Raw genomic sequence first — 22628 nt, forward strand, 5'->3', positions numbered from 1 at the left:
ATGCAAATCAAAACCACGATGAGGTACCACCTTACACCAGCCAGAATGGCCATCATCCAAAAATCTACAAACAATAAGTGCTGGAGAGAGTATGGAGAAAAAGGAACCCTAGTACACTGTTGGTGGGATTGTAAATTGGTGCAACCACTGTGGAAAGCAGTATGGAGATTCCTCAGAAAACTAAACATAGAACTACCATTTGATCCAGCAATCCCACTCCTGGGCATCTATCCAGAGAAAACCACGAATCGCAAAGACACATGCACTCCGATGTTCATTGCAGCACTATTTGCAATAGCCGAGACATGGAAACAACATAAATGTCCATCGACAGAGCAGTGGATCAAGAAGATGGGGTACATATATATACACAACGGAATATATAAAAGGAACAAAATACCGGCATTTTTAGCAACATGGATGGACCTAGAAATTATCATGCTAAGTGAAGTCAGCCATACAATGAGACACCAACATCATATGCTATCACTTACAGGTGGAATCTGAAAAAAGGACAGACGGAACTTCTTTGCAGAACAGATACTGACTCACAGACATGGAAAAACTTACGGTCTCCAGAGGAGACAGTTTGGGGGGTGGGGGGATGTGCTTGGGCTGTGGGATGGAAATCCTGTGAAATCAGATTGTTATGATCATTATACAACTACAGATGTGATAAACTCATTTGAGTAATAAAAAAATAAAATAAATAAAAAATAATAAAAGAAGAGACTGGGAGTTTCCTTTGTGGTTCAGTGGGTTATGAACCCGACTAGGATCCATGAGGATGCCAATTCCACTCCTGGCCTTAATCAGTGGGTTATGGATCTGGCATTGCCATGAGCTGTGGTGTAGGTCACAGACGTGGCTCAGATCCCGAGTTGCTGTGGCTGAGATGTAGGCTTGCAGCCGTAGCTCTGATTCAACCCCCTGCCTGGGAACTTCCATATGTTGTGGGTGTGGCCCTAAAAAGAAAAAAAAGAGAGAGAGAGTGAGAGAGACTGAGTTACCTGGGAGAGTCCCCTTCTGCTCTTTGGATACTATATGCCAATCTACAATCCCCCTAAGGGTCTGATGACCCTTAGCATTGACCTCAAGTTGAGTTCTGCCTGCTGCAACTATTGTTAAGTCCACGAAGTATCAGAAATCTGGAGAACCTCTTCCCTGGGGCAGGGAAGGCTGTTTATCGGCTTATCACATAAGCACCTTGACAATGAGCCCAAGTATCATGTGGCCTAAATTCATCCTACCCCCCCCCCAGCTCCCCCTGATCATCCCAGTGGTAACATGTTACCCTCTACAGGTCAGTCCTGGGGGTGATCAATGGAACAGGCTACGAGCAGAGGGGTAGGGGGAAATCATCCACAAGACCTGCATAGGGTTCATAACAGTGTGTAAATTTTTAAAAAATAGATACTCAGCCTTTCCCAAGTTAACAGAAAATTTGTTAGAAAAGAGTAATGAGGACAAAAGGAGAGTTGCCAAAGAAAACCAAAGTCATCTTCAATCCTGATTTGAGAAAGAGACCCTAAGAATGAAGACTGGCTTGTGGTGGTGGTACTTCCTTTTTCTCACAGCCCTTCAACAAATTCTACCACCCATTTGACTCATTCTTCAATTCAAAGAGCACTTATTAAGCACTTAATCTGTGCCAAACACCGTGCTGAGGGCCTTAAAGACATCATCTCATTTCATCCTTTCGCAAACCTGCCCAATAGGATTTACTGTTGTATAGAGGAAGAGAGAAGCAAGGAGCCACAGCCTTTTCATTCTAGCCAGAAGAACTGCGGATGCCCTTAGCAGAGCTGGAGGCTGTTCTGGCTACATCTGTAAGGAATACTTCAGCTGCAAGTTGCAGGCATATCAACTCTAAATGCCTTCAATAGAGGGGGTTTTGTATTTCTCAAAAGAGCACATCCGAAGACAGGGTGAGCTCAGGATGGGTAGATTCAGCATCTTAATTGTGCCGAGTCCCATGTTCTTTACAGCTCTCTTCTGCCATCCTTGATGTTGGCATCATCCTCAAGATGACAGAAGGACAGCTGCCATATTCGGACAGTTTTTCTTTCAAAAGCCAGGACAACTTGCAGAGAAGACACTTTGGAAGACTTCCTCTGTGTCTCCTGGGCCAGAATGAGATCACAGGCACTTTCCAAAACCAATCACCTACAAGGCAAACAAAAACAACCGAGAAGATGATGAAGAAGAGCTGGATGGAGGGTGCTTGTCGTCGTACCCTCTGAGTTGTGTTCATCAGGAGAGGTGTACAGGCCATGGGGTGATCCCTGGAGCCATCAGTGAAATCATCTGGGATGCTTTAGAAAATGTCAGTCTCAGAACCACTGAATCAGAATCTCCAGGGCCCGGAACTGTACATGTTCATGAGCTCCCCAGTTGATTCTCATGCTCGGCGACTTTGAGACTATTAATATACATCCTCAAGCCCTACGAAGAGATGATGCGTGTCTTTGGTGTGGTTGACTAGCCCTCTCTGAGCTGCTCCCACCCCTCCTCCCCATTCTAGCTGCCTTGACCCCCCAGAACATGCCAATCCCATTCTCCCCTTTGCATCTATGCTCCTGGGCAGGTGGAATCCAGCACCCCAAAGATGTCCATATTCTATCTCCACACCTGTGACTATGCTGGGGGACTTGACAGCTGGGATTAAGTTATATTTGCCTTTGTTTCTTTCCCATTTCCTACCCACAACAGAACTGATAAAGCTCTTCTTTCTCCTTTATAGGGGAAAGCTAAACTTTTTATTATCCTAATTACCTGTGCATTTCAATATTCATACATAACTATATATTTTCTAATTCTAAAGCTGTAAAATGTCTCTCATCTCCTCCAAAATAAAAAACTGTTTATTTCCTGAGAATTGATAACCTCAATTTTTCTTGTTGCGCCTTTTGTTAAATAGAAAGAAAAAAAAAGGTTTTACAACAATTAATCTTACTACCAACAGATATTACTTTCATTTTTCACCACCTCTTTGGCAACCACCTCCCTTCCCTGGGATCACTTTTCTTCTTTTGAAGTACATCCTTTATTAATTTATTCTGGAAAAGTCTTTAAGGGTTAATTCTCTTGGTTTTTGTATTCGTGAAAAGGTCTATGTATCATCTTGAATCTTAAATATTAGTGGGTTTTTTTGGCTATGGCATCTGGGTTAATGCCTATTATAACTTAGCACTTGAAGATATTATTCTGTTGTTTATATTTATGGTTAGTTATGAGAAATTTATAATGACTGCATTTGTCATTCTCGACCTCCACTACCCATAGCAAAGGACACTAGGTAATTCCTATTCCAATCAAATTTCCTGTAAGAAGTTTCTAGGTCAGCTCTGCCCATGTGTCTCTCATCCTCTGGGACTGGCGAGCTAACCTGAACATGTCCTTTTCATGAGAAGGAAAGACGCACAAGAGCACCTATATATTTATAAAATCGTACTCTCTACATACATATGTACAGAGAGTTCTCATGTAAACAATATCATAACATACGTTCTGTATTGTCCAATCTTTTCCCACTTAAACTGTGAAATAGACCTTATGCTGTCGGTATGCATAGATTCCACTTTGAATGGTTTTTTTAAAAGGTTAAGCAAGTCAGCTTAAATAAAAGAAAACAAAATTCTTATGCCCTCACAACATTCTATTTCTTTGCTCAGAGATAGCAATTCTATGTTCTGTTTTTCTAATCATTTTCATCATGATTCTTATGCTTCTATGTCATGACTTATGAACTTGATGGTATCAACTGACTCTCCTCTATCGAAAATGTTAAAATTAAACTCTCTCATACAACCTCTTTTTTTTTTTTTTTTTTTTTTTTTTTTGGCCACACCACACCATATGGAGTTCCAGCCAGGGATCAGATCTGAGCTGCAGTGGGAACCCAAGCAGCAGCTTCAGCAGCGCTGGATCCTTAACCCGCTATGCTGGGCAGGGGATTGCACCTGCATTCCAGCATTCCCAAGAGGCCAATGATCCTGTAGCACCATAGCAGGAACTCCTCTAATACAACCTCTTACCTCACCGCTATTCCCAGAGTTGTTATTGTTCTACTGGTCACCTTTCTAACAACACACGCAATATTAAGCCTTCTGTGAATTATCTACAGGTTGATTGCAAAAAATTATAAACCAGTAAATAGGATAACTATAGCATATTAGCTTATAACAGATCAGCCCTCCTGTCAAGGATAACTAGAGAGTTGGGTTTTAAAAGTGCATTTGCTAAATGCAATTTGATATCCTAGATTGAATCCGGGGATTTTTTTCTTAAGAACATTAGTAGAAAAATTGATGAAATTAAAATAAAATCTGAAATTTTGTTAATAGCAGTGTGCAGTGTTGACTTTTCCATTCTAGCAAGTGTGCCATAGTAACATGAGATGTTACATTAGCGGAAGCTGGTTTAGAGACCTATGGAAAGAAACTCTGTACACTGTTTTCGCAACCTTATGACAAGTTTAAAATTATTTCAGGGAGTTCCCACTGTGGAACAGAAACCAATCCAACTAATATCCATGAGGATCCAGGTTCGATCCCTGGCCTCACTCAGTGGGTTAAGGATCCAGCTTGCCGTGAGCTGTGGTGTAGGTCGAAGATGAGGCTTGGATGCCGTGTTGCTGTGGCCATGGTGTAGGCTGGCAGCTGTAACTCTGATTCAACCCCTAGCCTGGGAATTTCCATATGCCACAAATGTAGCCATATAAAGCAAAAAAAAAAAATCGGAATAAAACATTTATTAAAAAGAAAAAAAAAAAAAAAAAAAAACATCTGAAGGCACTGGAAAGCTGCCAAGGCAGAAAGATTTTGGAAGGCCAATATATCAAAGAGAAGTAAGTACAGAAGGAAGTCAGCTCTGCATGTAGTTTGCAGCCTCAAGGCATTTGCCACTTATTAAAGCTGCAGATAAGAGCCCAAGAAGCAGTGTGTCAGAGAAACAGAACAGAAAGTACCATCCCAAGCCTGAGAGGCTACACAGAATTTAGGCAACCTCTCATGGCCAGAAGAATGAAAACTGGCAACCATCAAAATAGAGGATTCCTGGAGTTCCCATGGTGGCTAGGTAGTAACCAACCCGACTAGTATCCATGAGGATGTAGGCTCGATCCCTGACCATGCTCAGTGGGTTAAGGATCCGGCGCTGCTATGAGCTGTATGTGGTATGGGTTGTAGTTTCGGCTCGGATCCCACGTTCCTATGGTTGTGATATAGGCTGGTAGATGCAGTTCTGATTTGATCCCTAGCCTGGGAATTTCCATATGCTATAGGTGTGGCCCTAAAAAAAAAAGACAAAAAAAGAAAAAAGATAGAGGATTCCTGGCAAACCATCCCAGCCATGCCCCAGTAGACCAATTCTATAGATATAAGACAGACCAAAATAGACCAGTCTTTCCCAAAACTAAAGCCCAGCTTTGAATAAACTTAATCCTAGTCTGGATTCAAGTGCCCTGCTTGCCATCCTGAAAGAATATATCATCCAGAGTCACAGATCACCTGTTTAATTTTTATTTCACAACATCTATACATCTATAATTCAATTAAAAATATTTGGTATAGGAGTTCCCTGGTGGTGCATCAGGTTAAGGTCTGGAGGTCTGGTGTTGTCACTGCTGTGACATGGGTTCAATCCCTGACCCAGGAACTTCTACATGCTACGGGTGTGGCCAAAAAGAAAAAAACACTTGGTATAATAATAGACGGGGCTAAATGACCAAAAACGGAAGAAAACAAACAATAAAAACAGATCCATCAAGAGAATGAGAAAACAGGTAGTTCCCACATGGCCTAGTGGTTAGGTGCTTTGACTGCTGCGGTCCAGGTTCAATCCCTGGTCTGGGAACTGAGATCCTACATCAAGACACTGTATGCTGAAGAAAGTAAAAGAAAGAAAGAAGGAAGGAAGGAAGGAAGGAAGGAAAGAAAGAAAGAAAGAAAGAGAGAGAGAAAGGAAGGAAGGAAGGAAGGAAGGAAGGAAGGAAGGAAGGAAGGAAGGAAGAAAGAAAGAAAGAAAAAAAGAAAGAAAGAAAGAAAGAAAAAGAAAGGAAGAGTTCCCATCATGGCACAGAAGAAACAAATCCGACTAGGAACTATGAGGTTGCAGTTCCATCCCTGGCCTCACTCAGTGGGTTAAGGATCTGGCATTGCCTTGAGCTGTGGTATAGATCCGATGAGGCTCAGATCCCATGTTGCTGTGTCTCTGGCATAGGCCGGTGGCTACAGCTCTGATTAGACGCCTAGCCTGGGAACCTCCATATGCCACAGGTGCAGCCCTCAAAAGACAAAAAAAAAAAAAAAAAGAGAGAGAGAGAGAGAGAGAGAATGAGAGAAAGAAAGAGAGAGAATGAGAAGACAAGCCACAGACTGGGAAAAAATATTTGCAAGAGACACATCTGATCAGTAACTGTTATCTAAAATATACAAAGAACTCTTAAAAGTCACAAATAAAAAGCAAACAACCTGATTAAAAGATGAGCCAAAGACCTTAACAAATACTTCACCAAAGAAAATGTACAGACGACAGATAAACATGTGAAAACATGCTCTGTCAACGGGGAAATGCAAGCTAAAGCAATGGTGAGTTAGCTCTATACACCTATTAGAATGGCTGAAATCCAAAACACTAACACCCCCAAATGCTGGCAAGGCCGTAAAGCAATAGCAACTCTCATTCACGCCCATGGCGACGCAAACTGGTACAGCCCACTTTGCAAGACAGGTTTGATGGTTTCTTAGAAAACTAAACATGCTTCTGCCATAGGCTCTAGCAATCACACTCCCAGTGTTTACCCAAAGGAGCTGAAAACCTAGGCCCCCGGAAAAGCCTACACACAGATGTTAACAGGAGATTTATTCATAATTGCCCAAACTTGGAAGCAATTAGGATGTCCTTCAGGAAATGAATGGGTAAATACCATAGTACATACAGAAAACGGAATATTATTCAGGGCTAAAGTGAAATGAGCTATCAAGGCATGAAAAGCTGTAGAGGAAACTTCAATGAATATTACTAAGTGAAAGAAGCCAGTCTAAAAAGGCTACATATTGTGTGATTCCAACTACATGAAATTCTGGGAAAGCGAAAAACTATAGAAGCAGCAAAAGACTGCCAGGGGCTTGTAGAGAGGGAGGAATGAACAGGCGAGCAGTGAAACCCTTCTGCATGAAACTATAATGGCTAATACATGTCATTGCACATTGGTCAAAACCCACAAAATGAACAACACCAAGAATAAGTTCTAATGCAAGCTACGGACTTTTGGGGATGATGACATGTCAGTGCTGGTTCATTAAAAGTGAAAACAGCAGTTCCCCTGTGGCGCATTGGAAAAGAATCCGACTAGGAACCATGAAGCTGTGGGTTCCATCCCTGGCCTCACTCAGTGGGATTAAGGATCTGGCATTGCTGTGGCTGTGGTGTAGGCCAGCAGCTGTAGCTCCGAATGGACCCCTAGCCTGGGAACCTCCATATGCGCGGGTGTGGCCCTAAAAAGCAAAAAAAAAAAAAAAAAGGTTAAAACATTCCACTCTGGTGCCAAATGTTGATGGTGGTGAAGCCTGTGGGTGTTTGGGGGGAGGGTATATGGGAACTCAGCTCTTTCCACTCAATTTAGCAGTGAACCTAAAACTACTCTAAAAAATAAAATAAAAATAAAAAATAAAATAAACAAAGGAAATCCAAATATTGGAGTTACCAGATAAGAGCTTTGAAATAACTATGATTATTATGTTTAAGAAAATAGAAGAAAAGATTGATAACTGCATCAAACTGAGAGCATAATTGGGACAATCTTAGGATTCCGGTAATGTTTTGTTTCTTGATCTCCCCAGTAATATTCATGAAGCTGTACCCTTTGATTTGAATATAGCTTATACTTCAATAAAATAATTTATTCTTGAAAAATAAGCATTATTTATAATATTAAGTTTATATAAATATTATTCACTACAGAACCAAATAATATGACCGAACTCAAAAGACAATGACCCTCTGTCGCTCAACCTATGAAATCTGAAGAAAAATACACCAAAAGTCAGGATCAAAGGGTTGGTATTTTCTTAATCCATTCAATGATTTAACAAATAATGAGTGCCTGCTGTGTGCACTTTTCTAGGTGCAGGAAATAGAAGTGACTACAATAAACAAAATTCTTCATGGAGCTTACTTCTATTGAGGGGTATAAAAACTAAAACTAAAACAAGAAACAAACAAGACATTGTAAGATATAATAAGGAGATGATACAAAATATTAAAGGATGCTAAGTGCTATGAGCAAAAGTTATCCACAACATTACTCAAAATCATGTTGTGTTTTAGCTGACTACTTTTTGGGCCATGATTTTTGGTATGTTTTGGTTTTTCCTAAAACTTCTGAATTTTTCTTTTTCTTGTAATGAAAAGAAGTAAACATTTGAAAAGGGTTCATAAGATATTGAGAGCTCATAATTACGCTACTTATTGAATGGAATTCACTTCTTTTCGGGGTTTTTTTTGTTTGTTTGTTTTAGCTTTTTAGGGCCACACCTGAGGCATTTGAAAGTTTCCAGGCTAGGGGTCAAATCAGAGCTACAGCTAGCAGCCTACACCATAGTCACAGCAATGAAGGATCCAAGCAGAGTCTGCAGCCTACACCACAGCTCACATCGACACCAAATCCTAAACCCATTGAGTGAGGCCAGGGATCGAACCCAGGTTCCCATGGATACCAGCCAGGTTCGTTACTGCTGAGCCACAATGGAAACTCCTTAAAACAGAGACTATTAACTTAAAAGAGACACATGCACCCGCATGTTCTTGCAGCACTATTCACAATAGCCAGGACATGGAAACAACCCAAATGTCCATCAACAGATGATTGGATTCGGAAGATGTGGTATATATACACAATGGAATACTACTCAGCCATAAAAAAGAATGACATCATGCCATTTGCAGCAACATGGATGGAACTAGAGACTCTCATACTGAGTGAGATGAGCCAGAAAGACAAAGACAAATACCATATGATATCACTTATAACTGGAATCTAATATCCAGCACAAATGAACATCTCATCAGAAAAGAAAATCATGGACTTGGAGAAAAGACTTGTGGCTGCCTGATGGGAGGGGAGGGAGTGGGAGGGATCGGGAGCTTAGGGTTATCAGACACAACTTAGAACAGATTTACAAGGAGATCCTGCTGAGTAGCATTGAGAATTATGTCTAGATACTCACGTTGCAACAGAACAAGGGTGGGGGAAATGTAATTGTAATGTATACATGTAAGGATAACTTGATCCCCTTGCTGTACAGTGGGAAAATAAAATAAAATAAAATAAAGAGTATTCTTTTTAATACTGTTTTCTAATACTCTGTTTTCCCCTTCAATTATTTTTTTATGCTGTTGGACTACATGCTCAGGAGTTTTGTTTGGGTTTGTTTTGCCCTGTTTTGTTTGTTTTGTTTTGTGTGTGGGAGGGAGATAAACTTTCTGAATCCTTTCATCTCTGAAAGGCGTCCTTGTACCTCACAGTTGCACGATGGTTCGGTGGGTACTGGAAATCCAGGTTCAAAATCATTTTCCCTTAAAGGTTGAAAGGTATTGCTCAATTCTCTTCTGGCAGCAGTGCTGCTGGAATCATATGGAAGTCTGATTCTTTTTCTTTAATTGGTAATCTAGCCCAGATGCTTTAAGAATCTCCTCTTTTTCCCTATATCTTGAAATCTGATGAACAGACAGCTAGATGGGAATCTATTTTAATCATTTGTTTGGTAACTAATGGGCTCTTTTAATTATTTAAAATCTTTCCTGAACTTTGGGAAATATGATTATTTCCTTTCCTTCATTTCTCTGGTATCTTTCCTGCAACTGTAATTGCATGGGATTATAGCTCTTGATTTGACCTTCCCTGTCTCTCTTCTTTTTTTTTTTATTACTCAAATGAATTTATCACATCTGTAGTTGTATAATGATCATAACAATCTGATTTCACAGGATTTCCATCCCACAGCCCAAGCACATCTCCCCACTCCCCTGTCTCCTCCAGAAACCGTAAGTTTTTCAATGTCTATGAGTCAGCATCTGTTCTGCAAAGAAGTTCCATCTGTCCTTTTTTCAGATTCCACATGCATGTCAGTGAAAGCATTTGATGTTGGTGTCTCATTGTATGGCTGACTTCACTTGGCATGATAGTTTCTAGGTCCATCCATGTTGCAAAAAATGCTGGCATTTCATTTCTTTTAATGGGTGAGTAATATTCCATTGTGTACCAATTAAAAATAATTTAAGTCCTCTTCTGTTGTCTAAATTATTTCTGTTTCCTCTGGTATTAGCTCTCTATTGGGTTCTTCTCTTTTGTGCTTTACACATTTTCCCTAAATGTCTAGAGATCATCTAGTATGTATTATACTAAATAAATGATTTATTTACACTTATGAGTGAAGTTTGATTAGTATAGCTGCATAGTACAACTTTCCTCAGACACTGTGAAATATTTTTCTCAATATGCCTCTCCTCTGGATAAGAAGACTGACTACAAATATATGGGAAGGCTGGCAACGGGCTGACTGTGTTAAGAGACGTGGGTGGGATCATGAAAACAGGCTGCTTTCCAACCCCTGCCAAATTAAGGAAGGCTTCACTCTGAGGTACCAAGAGTTGCCTTAAGAGCCTTTTCCCACTCTAGACATTACATTCATATTTCCTTAAAGAACCAGCCCGAGTGTACCAAATGCTACTGCTGCTTATCACTCCAAGGGAGAAGGATTTGATTTTCTTTAAAAAGTTAAACACAATTCACATATAAATCTGGTCGATAAGTGAGATGATGAAGCTTCTCCAGGAAAAGAAAATGATATACAGTTTCTGAGCAATCAGCAGATGGTGACAGGAGGAGATGGTGCCAGCCAGGCTTTAGGCAATGGGAACAACGTGGGGTCAGGGGTGTGGCTTCCCTTTTGAAGCCTTTGAGAAGGTAACATTCATCCGCTGGATCGGCTGGAATCAGACTCAGCCCGTATATCCACACCCTGCATAAGCAGAAAAGACTACCTGGTGAAAAACTGACCAAAGCTGCAAATAGTGAAAGACAGTGGGAAATGGGGATAATGGGAGAGACTCTGGCTTAGCAAGAGAAGGATCAGAGGAGTAACCATTTGTTCACATTTGGGGTAAGAGGCAAACTTTGATAGGCTAGAATATTTACAACGTGCTGGCTGCCTGTGGCCCTCCCACGTAATACTTACAACAGCCCCATGCACTAGGTACAGCGAATGGCACCATCTTGCACTTGAAGGGAAAAAGCATATCATAGAGGCAAAGAATTCAAACTGTAGAGCCAAGTATTGAGAATCAAGTCCAGGCTCCTCCACATTCCCGCCAAGTGACCCAGAACAAGTCACTCAACATCTGTGTCTCGCTTTTCTCACCTATCAGATAAGAACGACTATAGCATCTGGGACTGTTATGAAAAGTAAATTAATTCACACACATTAAATTGCACCTTAAAACAGTGCCTACAACATAGTCATGGTTAGTAAGCACTGGTGTTTTTATTACTACAGAGGGGCTAAGTAATTTGCTGGTGACAGAACCCACATGTCATACCCAGCACCTCAGACTCCTCAATGATGCTTCTACCCACCAGTCTATGTGGCCCCTCTTACGTGGTCCAGCAAATGCCCACATGGTGAGATACCAGGATGCCCAGAAGTCCTCCTACCCAAACATCCCACTAACTACCTGTTGACTTGGCATTCTACAGGGCAGTAGCTGGAGACTTTGTTTCCTATTAAAATACAAATACACCCCAAAACTTTAATTCATCAGTCAGTCACACTTGAGTGTGAATGAGCTCAAGATTCTCTCACGAAAGTACCCCCTTAATTGGGAGGTGGTGCAGGCAGCTTGATGAGTGTCCAAACGCCCTGAAGATAAAGAGGACATGCTAAAGGAGCAGAGGGCACAGAGGTCAATGTTCAGGATCTTCAAGGGCAAACTTCATCACACAGGACGGCCTTTGGCGGTTTTATATTTTCTCTCCATCACTGCCCTGAAAGGCAGGGATTACTATCATCCCCATTCGATGTAATGAGGCAACTGAGGCTCAGAGGTACTAAGTGACTTCTCTGAAGTGGTTCCACTGATAAAGAGCAGGGCCTCAACTGGAATCCAAGTTCTCAGGCCACACCTTGCCTCTGTCCATGGTCCTGGCTCACTCCTCTCCAGCCACTGCAGCCAGGGCTCTGGTTTATTCCCACCCACGACCACTCGGATGGAGTCAGGCAGGGCCAATGGCCTCATGTCCCACATTTCTATCCATTCACAGGAAGCTCCTGCAGCAGGCCCAGATGTATCAAAACAGAGGAAAGAAGAGGAAAGGTCATTGTTCTCCACCATTTACAAGAATATCTGAGTTAAAAACGGAAGATCTGTCATTTGCATGGTGAACGGAGGCGGGGGAGAGGAAGCATTGTTAGGTGTTGGTAATGTAAAAACATAAGTATGCTGTTATTTATGTAATTAGTTATTGCTTTCATTATGGGTGCAGTCTTAATGGTTATAGTATTTATGTATAATTACCTTAATATTCACTGAAATTTCCAAGTAGCTCCCTAATTAACTGTCTCAAATATATAATTACATTGCATCTTTACGCAAGACTTGCCTAATTAATGTAGTTACACCACTTCTTTTGTGAATGTGCATTATTAAATGCTCTTTGCATCATTCTTCTGACTTCTTGTAATTCACGCTTTACAAAAATTAAGACCCCGAATTAGAAACCTTCACAAGCAGCCTGATCCAGCAGCAAAGCAGAGGCTCAAGCTACTGGAAAAAAACAAGGACTTGCTAAGCCTCATTATGCGTTTCTGGTTATACAACCTTCCTGCTTGGAGGTGAGAGGAGCCCAAGGTAGCAGGGCTCATTAGAACAAGCAGCCTCAGAGGGAGGCCCCGAGGTCGTCCAACTCAGGCTCCTGCCCTCAACAGGGAAGGCCACCCCGTGTCCTGGGACTTCTGCACGACAGTGGATTAAGCGCTAGTTCTACACCCGCTTCCAGCTTGCATGTCTGAGGCAAGCTCTCCAAGTCTTCGTTTCCTGATCTGAAAAATAGGTACACTGTCAACAACCTGTCTCCTCCAAAAGTTCTGCAAGTATTTAATAAGGTGATGGACCTGAAAAAGCTCTAAAGTACATCATGAATGTAGCATTTGAGTGCAAGGGGTCATTTCTAGAACCACTTTGCCTTGCTACCAGAGCATTCTCACAGAAGGTACTGGTTACTCTGTGCTGCAGAACAGTCTACCCCAAACCCAGTGGCTTAAAACCAGCAGGTTATTCAGTTCATGATTATGTGGCTGGGCAGCCTGGCTCAGGCTCTGCGAGGTGATCTTTCTGGTCTGAACCAGGCTCAGCCCTTCTTGGCCAACCTCTGAGGCCACTGCTGGGATGACAAAGACCCCTTTCCATGGGGCCTCCTGTCTTCTACCAGTCTAGCCCTGGTGTGGCCAGTGTGGGAAACATTTCCAGTCTGAGATCAAAGGCAACATGGCTTCTAGACCCAGAACTTGCACGATGTCACTTCCACCGCCTTCTGTGCATCAAAACACTTCACAAGGTCAGCCCACCATCAAGGTCTGGGGAGAGAAACACCGCTTCCTGACGAGAGGAGCACGTGACTCTGCTTGCAATTTATCACACAAGGCCTACCTGCAATCTGTTCTTTCCCAGAAGAAAATAACGTTTCAATTAATACATAATCAAGGATTTACTAGACCCCTGGACTTCACAGTGTGGGAGAGCCCATAGGGGCGCCAGAAGGAGTTAAGACAGCTCACTTCCAATCTACCAGGCCCCAGGTAGAATGAAACAAACATGAATGAAAAGAAACAAAGCACGTGCAAAACGGTGAAGTACAGATTACAAGTACAACAAAAATGCCCAGACAAGAGAGGCCAGTGGAGCAATGAAAGCGGACTTCATGGCGCAGCGTCGTCAGGCTAAAGCGGGGTGATGAGGACCGGCCTGATGGAGGAGTTAGTGAGATGAACAGATAAAGAGGAGAGTGAGCAGTTCCAGTGGCTCAGCAGTGGCAAACCCAACAAGGATCCATGAGGATGCGGGTTCCATCCCGGGCCTTGCTCAGTGAGTCAGGGATCTGGCGTTGCCGTGAACTGCGGTGTAGATCGCAGACACAGCGCAGATCCCACATTGCTGTGCCTGTGATGTAGGCCAGCAGCTACCACTCCAATTTGACCCCTAGCCTGGGAACATCCATATGCTGAGGGTGTGGCCCTAAAAAAGACCAAAAAAAGAGGAGAGTGAGGCTCATGCTGGAAAGGCCCTTGGAGGCATTTGGACTTGAAGGGCATCCATGGAAGGCAAATGGGGTTTGAGCAGAGCAGGGCCAAGATCCATGAGCCATTATTTCTTTATCATGATGCGAACATTTTCCAAGGACCTAGGAGCTCGACTCTTCCTCTGGATAATCACTTAGTCCACACCTCCTCATTCAAGCACCTTCCCAGGAAGCCTCCCCAACCATCCCCCACACACGTGCACACATCACACACATACACGCATGCCACTTAAAAGCCCACGCAGAGCCTCACCCCGCCCAACCCCTTCAGGGAAACTGTCCCCACCTTACACTGTATTACACGCTTTTGTGTTTCTTTGTGTCTCTCTGTCCTCCTCTCCGCCAGAGCACCATAAGCCGTATGAGGCCAAGGACTTGATCCATGTTGTTCGGGGCTCTATCATCTCACCTCCTTGAAGGTACCTGGCACATAGCAGATTCTCAATCAATACCTATAGAATGCGTGTATGCTATATGCCAGGAACCAACCAGCTAGGTCCAGGCTTCATCAGCAACCACACCAAGTTCAGTAATGGCAGTGGTCATGAGATGCTGGCAGAAATGGTACGGTGCTTAATGACCATTCCTGAGGGCGCTGCATGGAGGGCAGACGAACCAACCTCGCCAACTGCATCCTTCTATACTGGCTGCTCTGGCTACCTCTGTCCACCAGAAGTCCCCCTGTCTCTTAGAGCCTTAGATTTCTCCTCTGTAAAAATGGAGATGCTCTACCACCATTTATGGTTAATCATTCTACACATCCAGCTCCATGTCGCCACCCAGCATTGTTCGCATGCTATACACAGCCTCACTCCGTGCTCCCTTGGGCGTGTCACCCAAGAGCCTCCATTTCTTCATCTATAAAACAGGAATCATATCTGCCTTAATTGTTGAAAAGCTTTTTGAGAGGATTAGATAAGGTATGTGAAAGCACTTTGTAAATATTTAAAGAGCCAAAAGATGGTAGTTATTGTCGTTGCCTTCACATCAAATAGTGACCCTGTGACGCTCCGTAATTGCACATACCCCATCATTAAGAAAAGATCTTTCTGTTACAACCAGTACAAATCATGAGAGTTCCTGTCATGGCTCAGTGGTTAATGAATCTGACTAGGAACCATGAGGTTGCGGGTTCAATCCCTGGCCTTGCTCAGTGGGTTCAGGATCCGGCGTTGCCGTGAGCTGTGGTGTAGGTTGCAGACACGGCTCGGATCCCACGTTGCTGTGGTTCTGGTGTAGGCTGGCAGCTACAACTCCGATTCGACCCCTAGCCTGGGAACCTCCATATGCCACGGGAGTGGCCCTGGAAAAGGCAAAAAGGCAAAAAGACAAAAACAAACAAACAAACAAAAAAAAAAAAACCTACCAAAAAAAAAAAAATACGAAGCATGTAGCCTCTCTACGGGTCTGTTCACAGTCCCCTAAGTGATACAGAGAATTCGATGAGAAGCACTGGGCACCTGGCACAGCATTAGGACCCTATACTTTTTGACCCATAAAATTTGATTTCAGCCTAGTTCTGCCACTACCACCAGCACTGCACCACTAGTGCTAGGCTGTGACCAAAGCACTTCACCACCTCGAGCCTCACAGCATGTGCTGTACCATGAGAACTGGGGCTAGACCTGTCCTTTTCAAGAACAAGTTTGAAGAGGTTTTGAAAATAGCGTACTGCGTTTCATTATTAAAAGTGGCCTTTATTTATAAACCAGTGGAAAACACACACTCAGATGTAACACATATCAAATATTAGCATGCAATACATTCCGTGCTTTAACTCAAGTTCATGTTGATTTTAAAAGAAGAAAATGTTACACCTTTGAACCTAAGAGATCTATTTTAATAATATGTTGCCTTTCAACAGAAATAAGAGCAAAAATAAACCAATGGGACCTAACAAATGGACAAGCTTTTGCACAGCAAAAAGAAAACAAAAAGACAACTTACAGAATGGGAGAAAATAGTTTCAAACAATGCAACAGACAAGGGCTTGATCTCTAGAACATACAAGCAACTTATACAACTCAACAGCAAAAAAGCCAACCACCCAATGGAAAAATGGGCAAAAGACCTGAATAGACATTTCTCCAAGGAAGATATACAGATGGCCAATAAGCACATGAAAAAATGTTCAACATCCCTGATTATTAGAGAAATGCAAATCAAAACTACCATGAGATACCACCTCACACCAGTCAGAATGGCCATCATTAATAAGTCCACAAATAACAAGTGCTAGAAGGGTTGTGGGGAAAAGGGAACCCTCCTGCACTGTTGGTGGGAATGTAACTGGTACAGCCACTATGGAGAACAGTATGGAGATACGTTAGAAATCTACACATAGAACTTCCATATGACCCAGCAATCCCACTCGAGGGCATATATCCGGACAAAACTTTCCTTAAAAAAGACACATGCATCCGCACGTTCATTGCAGCACTATTCACAATAGCCAAGACATGGAAACAACCTAAATGTCCATCAGCAGACGATTGGATTAGGAAGATGTGGTATATATACACAATGGAATACTACTCAGCCATAAAAAAGAACGGCATAATGTCATTTGCAGCAACATGGATGGAACTAGAGACTCTCATACTGAGTGAAGTAAGTCAGAAAGAGAAAGACAAATACCATATCATATCACTTATAACTGGAATCTAATATACAGCACAAATGAACATCTCCACAGAAAATAAAATCATGGACTTGGAGAATAGACTTGTGGCTGCCTGAGGGTAGAGGAGGGGATTGGGAGGGATCGGGAGCTTGGGGTTAACAGATGCAAACTATTTCTCTTGGAATGGATTTACAATGAGATACTGCTATGTAGCATTGAGAACTATGTCTAGATACTTACATGCAGCACAACAATGGGAGGAAAAGAATGTATACATGTATGTGTAACTTGGCCCTCATGCTTTACAGCAGGAAAAAAAAAAAAAAGAAAAATCTGTTGCCTTTATGTCTTAACATATCGGAGACCCATAACAAATTCTTTCAAAATAGGAAATACACTGATAAAAAGAAGTTTGAGAATCACTGAACTGGATGAGCTCCATGGCCTTACAGGCACTAAAATACCATTGATTCTGTAGGGAAATATTGAAAGGAATCCCTGCCTTCAAAAGGGATGCAATCTTCTTGAGAAGATAAAACGTAGTGAAATACAGCAAAAGACAATTGTGCTGGCTGTCCCCCAATAATCACTTCTAACATTCCTACACCTGCTTGCCCAGAATAAAACTTAACTTCGTAGTCTCCTTTGCATCTTAGTGTAGCCATAGAGCCAAGTTCCAGCCAACGGAATTGTAGATGGAGTGGAAGTCGTGTGCCCGTGTATACACACCAAGTTCTCAGTAAGTGTACTTAGAGTCTGTCTTACTTCTGTCCTTTTCTCATTCCTGCTGCCAAGACTATAGACTTCATGGTTGGAGCCATAGCAGCCACTTTGGACCATGAGTTAGAAATTGCATGTGGAGGCTGGCAGAGCAAGAAGATAGAAGGAACTTGGCCCCAAAGTGGTAGACCACCTACCTGGACCTTCATATGAATGAGAAATAAATATCCTTCTGATTCCAACAACTGTTATTTAGGGATGGCTGTCACTCACAGCCAAAACTAATCCAAACTAATACAACAACCTTTCATTAGGTCCTTAACTTCCCCTAAGGGGCCGTATGCTCTCTGCCATCCCATCCTCTAGAGGCCATGAAATGTGATCTTTATTTGCGCTGTTTATAGAAGCCATCATCAGTTCATGCGAGTAAAATGTGACTGTCAAGCTGGTTCTTCACTCTGGGTGAAGCGCAAAAGGAGCTAATAATTCCTGTCTCACAGCGTTGTTGCAGGGATAGGTGTGGTGGGGAAGTCACCGGATCCAAGCCTCAACTTTACAAAGGATTTCGAATGGAGCCTTTCCATGTTATCCCCAAGGCAGGTATTATTCCTGTCAGAGCAATGCCTGATAGGACTGGCAACAGAACACAGCCATCAGGCACTTTCAGGTAAGCATCCTTTTACCGTGTGCGTGTGTGTGTGTGTGTGTCCTGTAAATACCTTATGACCAGGAGCAAATTTACTATAAAGCTAATAAGTCTAAGGTATCGAGCCCCTCCCTCACACGTCCAACACTCAAAGACTACAGGAGAAGCCCCTGCAAGGTGTTCACATCATCATATGTTTTCATAAAATTTGCTTAAGTAAAGATACTTTAGCCAATCGGTTAAGACTTCTCCCTCTTTCCACTCGCCTCCATTCCAATTTCCACTCAGGTGGGAGAGGAATGACTTTGGGCATTTGGGGACTCAGCCCAGGGAAAGATGAGTTGATGATGCATTTAGTTTGGGTTTCGTGAGGTGTGTTTGTGTGGTTTGCAATCCTTGTATATTTATTGATAGAGCTGCTAGTGTAGGAATGGCTGCCAGGAATACTCCTAATATCATCGATTCATGGAGTAATTGAGGACAGTATAGAAATACATTTAATAAAGGTCTTTGACAAAATTGGGAGTCACCTGTGTGACCTCAGGCAAATTAATCAACCTCTCTGTTCCTCAGTTTCATCATATATAAAATGAAGATGATCTACATCATGGGATGGTTGCACAGATTAAAGGCGTTAATTTATGTGAAGCGCTCTGAACAGGGGCCTGGCCTCAGTAAGTATCACTGGTATTTTAGTATCGTTCTGAAATCGGAAGAGATTTCTGTCGCGATTCCTCTTTGCAGCCCAGGAGGTCTCAAGCCCACTCCTGAAGTTTTCCAGTGAGTGTCTCCTAGTCACTATTAAAAAGCCAGTCCTTGTTGCCAAAATGCCCCTGGCCTGCACCATGGAACATCACAGGATGCAGGGAAAGGATTCAGGAACACTGCTACAGCTGTACCTCTCATGAAGCTGCACACAGTCAGGCAACCAAAACTAACTCATACCCCGAGATCCCACCCGAAGCAGCAGCTCATAAGACAATTCGACGTAGCCGGATAGAGCGTCGGGATTGGTTATCCTGCAGATCAGTTTGTCTCCTGTGTATACAGAGGCAAAGGGCAGGGCTATTTTCACTGATCATGGGACAGTCACCACATAGGTGGGTGACTTATACCCTTAACACAGGTGACACACACATCCGGCTTTTCCCCTAATTCATGACATTCACTCCACCGAACTCAACGTTTCACTTTCAGGAAACTCCAAGTACTAAAAAAAAGTACCGGGAACCGTGGCCGCAAATATGACAGGAACTGTGTGGGATCAGTTGGCAGACCCCTCTTCCAAGTTGTCTCCTCCAGATTCAAGGGTCCACCTCCATTTACAGGAGAAATGCTGGAACAGCTATTTCTCTTTATGTAACTAAGGGCCTAAGAGCCACCTCTGATGGCGACATAGAAAGAAGTGGACTTGAGAAATGTTTGGGAGGCAGCCTCATTAAGGCTTTCCCACTGATTGGATGTGGGTGAGGGGTTCAAGAACAGGAAGAGACCCAGTTAGAACTCCCATGCTCCAGCCTCTGCTCTTTCAGCTCTGCCACTTGGAGCCCTGAGTTTCTTTTCAACCAAGAAAGATAATAATGCCTCCTCTACCTAATCTGTGGCGTGGTGAAAAGCCCACTGAGGGACTTATGTCTTTTTTGTCCATTGTTTTTTTTTTGTTTTTTTAAATATTTTGTCTTTTTTTGAGGGCCACACCCGTGGCATATGGAGGTTCCCAGGATAGGGGTCTAATCGGAGCTGTTGTCACCGGCCTACGCCACAGCCACAGCAATGCCAGATCCTTAACCCACTGAGCAAGGCCAGGGATCAAACCTGCAACCTCATAGTTCCTAGTCGGATTGGCTCCCACTGTGCCATGACAGGAACTCCCTTTTTTGTCCATTGTTAATGTCGGCGAAGACACTGGATCCATTCCATGGTGGGTATGAAAGTGCGGTGTCTAAGGAGCACGTGGTCCTGCCCCGCCATCGGAGGTTGGCCTTCTGGACAGGAGCGTGGTCCGGTCAGGGCAGAGAGGAGACACCCCCTCCACGCAGAGAGCCACCCGCAGCCCAGCGAGGCCGCCCGACAGCCACCCTCAGAGGGGACGACTAAATGGCCTCTAAGGAAACAGCTTACCTGCCTCCAGGATCTGGCCCACACAGAATCCACTAATGAGACTCTTCCTATGGGCCTTGCTCAGGCCAAATTCCCAGGCACTGCTGGCCATCCCGGTGCCAGAGATCTACTGGAGTCCCCATCGGAGCAGCACGTGGCATCTGTGGCATTTCTCTCATTTTGCCTGTACAGACCAGCACGGCCTCCACGGCCATGTAACTACGTGGCTGTATCGATGGATTTTGCTTTTCCTATATGACAGCGAGTGGAGAAAAGGGGTTTAAACAGGAACATAAAGTATCACACCTCAAAACATATCTCCAGGAAGGGCCCAGTGCTTAATAAATGTCATTCGACCAATGTTTAGTGAGAGCCAGTCATGTGCAGGGTGCAGTGCTGTGCCCCAAGGAAGTGGCCTATTATGAAAGAAGTGTGGGTGTTTTCACTGAATTTATTCCGTTTCAGTTTGTTGTCTCCGTCGTTGTGACAACACCCAGGCTACGCATTTGAAACACTGGGAGGGTCCACCATGCAACCAGGGACACATGTATGGAAATTTTTTTTTTTTCCAATATAGGATTTTTCCATTGTCTTTTTTCTTTTCTTTTCTTTTCTTTTTTTTTTTTTTTTAAGATCTTGTGATGCCCTGATAGCTACCAAAATAACCAGTGGCTGCAACATCTGGGAGACCAAACAGCCACAGGAAAAATACAGCAGGGGGGGAAGATCCACGAAAACAGGAAACATGGAGAGGAGAGTAAAAAGATGTCAAAACAAAGGCGACCTGGGCGGGCAGCTAGGGAGGAGGCCGGGGACGGGCCAGGAGGTCATCTGTCGGCGCAGGTTCCTCAGGAGTCTGCAGAGAATTGCAGGGTGACGCAGGCCCTGCCACACAAAAGGACCACAGCCTTTTCCCCTCGGTTTTATACAAACGGCATGGCCTCCTTCCAGGTCATAACAGCAACACCACCAGCTCCCTCGCCCTGACCCTCGCCCTGCCTGTCCGGGCCTCCCAGCCTCCAGACGTGAGCAGGGTGGCGGCACACTGTGGGGACTCTGGGGCAGGGGCCTCGTCCCAGCTTGGCCCAGCCTCATCACAGACGGCCTCTCTTGCCTCACCCCTGTGTCCCCACGCTGGCACTGGGCCAGGCCTATAACACACAGTTGTTCAATTAATCACTGACCAGAAGGTACTAGAAATGGCTTTGACCCCACCACTCAACACTCTTACCACATCACTCTCATGTTCTGGTCTGTGTCTTCAGTTCCAATTGGAGCAAAAGACCTCCCACAACCCAGGGAAGAAGGGCAGTGCCCTGCTGCCCAAGTGGGCACCCCCGTCAACAGTGTTGCTTAACTCAGGGTCAAGATGAATTTTGGGAGTTGGATGGGGACCTAGAATTCATCATCCAACCTTCTGCTTAGACGTGAATCCTCAACACGTCATGAAGACAGGGACACTTTAGTTGGCGGGTCTCTGTCAGCACCCAGCGATGGACATTTGCTCACCTCCCACCACGAGCGAAGCAAAGGCTGAATTCTCATCACTTGCTTTATTTTGTCTTTAAATGACAAAAAACCACCACCACCACCACCACTTCTAGTCTGTTCCTTCTTCCACAGGCCAAGAAAAAATGCCGCTTTCTGATTCTACTCTTCCAGCAGTCTCCCTTGTGAACTCTCAGCAGAGATCTGATCTCTTCTTGCTTTAGCCATTCCTTTTTTGGGGGTCTTTTTAGGGCCACACCCACAGGAGGTTCCCAGGCTAGGGGTGGAATTGGAGCTGTAGCTGCCGACCTACACCACAGCCAGATCCAAGCCGCGTCTTCGACCTGCAATGCTGGATCCGTAAGCAACGGAGTGAGGCCAGGGGTGGAACCTGCATCCTCATTCGGATTCGTTTCTGCTGAGCCAGGACGGGAACTCCCACTACTTCTTCTCAAAGGAACTGCCGATGCCACAAAAAGTTCTCCTCCCAGGAGAAAATGCAAACCTTCTGGACACTTAAACCAGGGGGTGCTCACTGTTCACCTTCTCAAGAAAAGAGGGGCAGTGGAAAGGAAGAGTGATAACATCCTGTCCCCTGGCAACCTGGAAAGTTCTGCATGGGTGAAATGAGAAAGGGCCCAGGGCTGTTCTCTGTTCTCCCAACAATCACACCAGTGGAGTCTCAGCACCACCGA

General features: G+C 43.8%; 1 long non-coding RNA gene across 3 annotated transcripts in view; it reads right to left on the reverse strand.

Moving 5' to 3' along the window:
- LOC106505042 overlaps positions 1–22258 on the reverse strand; it is a 100758-nt gene extending 78500 nt beyond the window's left edge. For all 3 annotated transcript variants that reach the window (XR_002336018.1, XR_002336019.1, XR_002336017.1), the window contains exon 1: positions 20467–22258. This is a non-coding gene — a long non-coding RNA (uncharacterized LOC106505042). The remainder of the gene's footprint in view (positions 1–20466) is intronic.

Source organism: Sus scrofa, chromosome 9, assembly GCF_000003025.6.
Source record: "Sus scrofa isolate TJ Tabasco breed Duroc chromosome 9, Sscrofa11.1, whole genome shotgun sequence".
Lineage (NCBI taxonomy): Eukaryota > Metazoa > Chordata > Mammalia > Artiodactyla > Suidae > Sus > Sus scrofa.